This window comes from Corylus avellana, chromosome 2 (genome assembly GCF_965113065.1).
Source record: "Corylus avellana chromosome 2, dhCorAvel1.hap1.2, whole genome shotgun sequence".
NCBI lineage: Eukaryota > Viridiplantae > Streptophyta > Magnoliopsida > Fagales > Betulaceae > Corylus > Corylus avellana.
This window is the reverse complement of record NC_142491.1, coordinates 12,035,888-12,042,537: the sequence shown is the minus strand read 5'-3', so window position 1 is coordinate 12,042,537 and position 6,650 is coordinate 12,035,888.

The following is a 6,650-nucleotide window of genomic DNA, read 5'->3' as shown; positions in this document are numbered from 1 at the left end:
TTGATTTTTCCTCCCACCTTACATATTGTGTATTGTTTTCACTGGAAAATATAGAGATATATTTACAGAAGAAGACCAATTAGGCTAATATAGTTGATAGCTATATTACTTTCAATTCCTATGCACAGGTGAATACTAGATGCATGATATGTTACCTGCTGCCATATCACACGAGGCTTTTCTTCCTTTTACTACTTTTTCCTCACCTTCATCTTCTTCCCCTCCTCTATTTCTTCATCTCTCTTTCTTTAGAATTTTATTCCTCACGCCGCATATGGCCGGATCATAGGCTTGCATTTACTCATATTCTTCTCCTTTATCTTCTCTTATCCTCTGTTCTCTATCTCTTTCTTTAATAATTTATTTCTCACGCCACATATGGCCGAATCATGGGCTTGCTGACAGTTTGCTCAAAGGGATTTTCATTGATGCAATTCTATGATATATTATAGAATATTTTCTATAATTATTCTTTGGGAAAATTACAGTTTACCCCCCTAAAGTTGATAGCGTTTTTCAATTCGAACATCAAAGTTTCAATTTTTGCAATCCACCCCCTCAAAGTTCCAAATTTTTGCAATTTGACCAATTGTATCCAAAACTTATCATATTGCCCCTAATTTTTATTTTTTTATTTTTTATAAAAAAAATTTAAAAGAATTCGGGATGGCTGTAGCCACCACTTTGGCCATCTTGCCATTTTTGCAGCCCCAAATTTATTTATTTCTTTTCATAAAAAAAATAAAAATTATGGGCAATATGGAAATTTTTGGATAATATTGGTCAAATTGAAAAAAAAATTGAAACTTTGTGGGGGTGGATTGCAAAAATTGAAACTTTGTTGTTCGAATTGAAAAAAGCTGTCAACTTTGAGGGGGTAAACTGTAATTTTTCCTTATTCTTTTTGTTTTTTTGAATGCAAACTTAATAATTAAAATTTTCTATTCAAGCTTTTCTAAAATATCATTTTTAATTGATATTATGGCTAATTCACTTTTCTTTTTTTCTTTTTTCTTTTTTAAAAAAATGATGTTGTCAATCTTAAGTAGAGTTTTTCAATTTTAATTTTGAAAAACTTCTTTCTCCAAAAAGCAACTATATATAACAAGTGTTGTTAACATTTGCAAGCTGTGTCGAAGTACTACTATTTATCATTTTTGGAATGGCATTAGGCTAAATGATTTGGATGTAAAAATCTATATAAATTCGGGGTATTACCCTTTATATCCTGTATTTTTCTGATTTTTTTTTTAATAAAGGTATTTTTGTCATTCTTAATACAAAGTGGTACGTTGTAATTTTTTGGTAGTTTTGGGAAGGAGTAAGGGATATAATATTATTTTAATTAAAAGTCTGGGAGAGGGAAAACATTACAAATTGTTAAATAGTTTGAATGAGATATATGTACTTTTTTTCCTAAATTATAAATAATTAATTAAAAAATCAGGCGGAGATAACTAAACTCCAACCTCCCCTCTTCTTATGCATTTGACACTACAATGTTATTTTAATCTTTCATAAATAACACAAATTTAATTTATCTGTCACAAGTAGTTATAAAAATGACATAATGTCAAGAAGGAATACTTTACCAATTGACACCAATGAAGTTTTGTTAAACTTTGGAGTCGGGCCAAATTCAGTGCCTTAGGGGCATATTTTATTTTTCTGGGTTTTCTTTGTGTCTTTTTTAAGACTTATTTTAAGCGATTTTGAAAATCTGTAAACATGTGTTTACTGTTTTAGAAGAAATTCAACAACGTTACAAATCCAACAAAAACACACACATATAAAAACCGCTATATGTATATATCTACATATGCAGATAACAGATAGCGGTTACCAACTGCCTACATGTATAACCCTAGTTTAAATCTCATCATTTTGAATTTTCTTTTAGAATTTTATTAAACACAAAATAAGGTGAAGGTGTCGATTAGAGCCCAAAGTGATGTGACAGATCATTTTGAAAACCGATTTGCAACCCCATCTCTTAAGTTGTAACATTATTCAGCTAAGTTTGTAGGTTAGCCCATCATGGTAATGGGCTTAAATGTCAAGGCTCTATTAATTGGGTCCAAAATAGCTTAATAGATCAGAGGTCCATAAATGAGATAATTAATTTTATTTTGAAAGACATTTAGGGTTTACGTGCGTTTGACATTTTGATTTCATAGATAAAAAATGTGATTTTAAGCCAAACGTAGAAAATATATCATTTAAAATTGTGTTTTTAAAAAATTACAATGTGAAAACGTAGGAAATTTGCGTTTTTTTTAAAACGCAAACTGTGATTTTAAAAGTCAAACTGCAATTTTCCAAATGATTAACTGTGTTTTTAAAAATCACATTTTCAAATTACACATTTTAAAATCACTATTGTTAAATCTCACTTTTTAAAATCATAAATTCAAACGAACTCTTATCGTCTAAATGGAGTGGTACATTAGGAGATGTGTTTGAATCTCATTAAGGTTAAAATTTCCCTTTGTAATTTTATTGAAAGATATTATTAAGGAAATAAAATTTACAAAAATTAAAACATAGCCGGATCTTTCACTACTCTGTATCTTTTCTCTTTTTTGACTGATTTTCTGAAGACTTTTGTCTTCTCTGCTATCTATCTTCTCCACTACCTCCCATGGATGCAACCCACTCTGACCTCCAAGATCTGATCACCAGACGGAAGCTTTATCTTAATCCTCAAATGGTTAGAGCAACCCCCACCAAAGCTTTACCTGTCAAATACTTGTTTACCATACCCAAACACCTTTATCTTGACTGTATTATGAATCAAGAACCTTACAATGTCCTTAGAATATCAGAGGAAACGTATAGTTAAAACAAACACGCAAAAATTAAGGTAGTTTTATAAAGAGTAATAATCCTATAAATTATATTTTTATTTCATCATTATTTTATAATGTTGGCATGATAATTCTAACCAACTCTTGGATCGAGAGTAGTGCTAGTAGAGAAAGACTTTTATCCCGACTGCTTCCGTGGTTGGTCACCCACTATATTTTTTAGTGGTTTTTTTTTTTATTTATTTTTAAAAAAAAAAAATTTTCTAATATGAGTTTAAAAAAAATGTGGGGTTTGTAGTAATTTTGATTTAATTCCAGTAAGAACATATGTGTTATTGCCAAACTAAATAATATGAATAACTATTTCATTCCACTCTTCTCTATTCCCACTAATAATTATTCATTTTCTTATAGAATATCCGATCGGCAAACCAAACAAAGCCTTAGTATTTCCTTAAGTAAATAGTAATACAGCATCCACATAATTATAGATACTTTCCTTGTATCTTCATGGGGTATAGCAATTATCACGGGGGCTACAAATATTATTTCCCACCTATAAGAATAACTTATGTTTCATAATCAGATAAATTTTACTTACAAAATTCTGGAGGCTTCTCGATTTTTCATGAGTTGATGGATACCAATAATTCAAGCAATTCCCATAATGAAGCTGATTTTTTTTTTCCCATCTTATACTGAATTTCATAAAGGACTTGCACTTTATTTTTAGGAAAAATATATTTTAACTCTTTGAACTATCACCACATATTCATTTACATCTCCAAACTTTCAAAGTGACATTAGGGCTCCCATAGAACCATTGCCTAACAAATTAAGCACTTTTACATTTTTTTTCTCCCTAAAATACCCCTAAATCATTATTATTTTTTTTAAAAAAATGGTTAATATGAAAAGGGCCACCCCTTTTTTTAACCTTAAGTTTTTTTAATAAATTTAGCTTTTTTAAACGGTTATTTTTAAATAACTTTAATGGTATGTGGGAGAGAAAAATACAAAAGTGTTAAATTTGAGGATTTTGCTTAAATGTTGTAAAAAAAAAAAAAAAAAAAAAAAAAAAAAAAGCTATAGTATACGTGTTGTAATTTTCTCAATAGTCCAGGTTTAATTTCTTCTTTTTTTTTTTTTTTTCTCACGGAACACTTGGAAGGAAAACTTGAAATTAAATCTGGATCATTGAAACTACAACACATATGTTGTAGTTTTTTTTTTTAACGGTACTTAAGCTAAATCCCTAATTTGACACACGGTATTAATACTATAAGACGCCCTAATGTCACTTTTTAAAGTTTAAAAGCTTAAAAAAAATATGTGATAATAGTTTAGGTGGTTAAAGTATAATTTTTTCCTTATGTTTTTTTTTTTCTACACCTTTCCTAAGTTTTGGGAGGATAAAGAGTATGAAAATTGCATCAAGGTCTCCATTATATATTTCCCTGTAGCCTTTTTTCCCTTATTCAATTAAAAAAAAAAAAAAAAAAAAAAAGCTCTCCATTATATATAAACTCGCTATTGTGGCTGCTTCCATAGTCATTGCAGGTGCAATTGGAGTCTGTATTCCAATACTAGGAAAGACAACTTGGCGCATGCGCTTTTGAAAGCTTGACGTCGATTGGCCATGAATTAAAATGAATCCCGTGAATTAAAATGCCCTTCTCAACATGCAAAGCCCATATACAAACTTCAATTGCAAGCATAACGACTATGGAAAATTGTAGCAAGTTTATATATATATTCCAAGCAAAACTTTGCTGAGTCTATTGACAAGTTTTTTTTTTTTTTTTTTTTTTTGTGATTTTTAATGATTTTGGTGAGTATTGTTTACTCACAAAATAAAACTCGCTAATTTGCTTGAGTCTATAAAAAAGTATTTTGTTTTATTACTTTTAATGATTTGACCGATCAAAATAGATTCTCCTTTTAATGATTCAAGTAGTCTTTTTACAAAGAACCACTAGCCTGGGAGATAAAATCATTAAAACTTTTTTTTAGACGGTTGGAGTGAGAGGCCAATTGTAGCTATCTTACCAGGGCTTGACCATAATAACACCAACTCGCGGGGTGCCGCTTAAGAGGAGTTTCCGCAAACGCACTCTCATGACCACTACCAAAAAAAAAAAAAAAACTAGTTTTATTGACGATTTGGAAGAAACCGACACTATAAGGTGTTGGTTTCTGTTCAACCGACATCAAATTAAAAATGGTGTCAGTTGAACAGTAACTGACACTAATAATAGTGTTGGTTTACTGTTCAACCGATTGACACCAATTTCAAATTTTGAATTTTGAATACCAATTCAACCCTCCTTTCTAATTTAAATATTTTTTTGGGTTTAAAAGTTTAACACACTATAATCCCATTTCACGTTTCTTCCTTTTTTTCTTTTTTCTTTTTTTCATCTTCTTTTATTTTTCTGACTGGATCTACTGATCACCTTTTTTTTTCCTTCATTTTTCTGTAGGCGATTGTTCATTTGGTGGTTCCTCAACATTTTTCCCAAGCCAAGACAATTAAGAGGATACTGGATGTTTGTGAATCTAAGCCCGTTCGAGAAATGAAGTTTTGTGCTACTTTCTTGGAATCCATGGTTGATTTTGTGCGTGCCATATTTGGATTGCAAGCCGCAAGAGCCAAAATCACACGAAGAAGAAGCCCAACAGAGAGATCGATGCCGGCGTAAACAGAGAGAGGTCGAGAAAAGAGAGGGAGAAGAAGAAGAAGAAGTCCAACATACAGAGAGATCGATGCCGACGTCAACAAAGAGAGATCGAGACAAGAGAGGGAGAAGAAGAAGAAGGAGGAGATTTGGATCTGATCGACATTAAAATGAAAATAAAAATAAAATGTAAAAAATGAAAAATGAAATCAATAAATAAGTGGAAAATATATGTGGGTATATATATATATATATATTTTGGAATCTAATAAATTAGTGTCGGTTTTGCCTAAACCGACACCTTTTCCCATTTTCCTACCCATGTTTAACTACTCTTTGGAACCGTCACTACAAAGACAAACCGACACCTTTCAAAAGGTGTCGGTTTGGACAAACCATCACTAATTAGTGTCAGTTTTGCCTAAACCGACAACTTTTTCCCATTTCCCTACCCTTGTTTAGCTACTCTTTGGAATCGTCACTACAAAACCGCCACTAGTTTTATAGCGACGGTTTTTAGCCCTAAACCATCATAAAAAAACATTACTAAACCTCTATTTTTTTGTAGTAGATTGATCGAGCCATAGCTTAACACCCGCCTCACTATGGCATCAATAGAACTCAATGTGACGTTTTATAAAGTTTTTAAAAATTTACGGGTAAAAGTTTTTAAAAGTATTATATATATAATTCTAAAAATGACGTTATATATAGTAGAGTATTATCAAATTATCGTATTGGATTTTATTTTTTTTTTAAATTCTATTTAAAAAGCAGTTACCGACTAACAGAAGTAGTTTTGTATTAATTATCATTTTACCACATAGAGGTAAATATAATTATCCCTTCTTATCGCAAGGAAAATTACCTCACAAAATGACTTCCATAAACAATATATGCATTTGGAAGGCATTGTATATGCACAAAATCAAGATTCAAAAGACACCATTTAAGGAGTCCATCTGGTTTACTGCAGTACCTTTCTTGCAACAACCTCTTAATTGTGGTTGTTGCCTTCACCGGTTGCGACTCTTTATTTAGCCATTTTGTCATTAATTACCGCCTTGTGCAGCCCTTAAAAATACCAGACTTATTTATGATCCTTCTGGGACCATGAATAACACCATTGCTAGTCTATTACTGTTATTTTCACTGTACTATATTT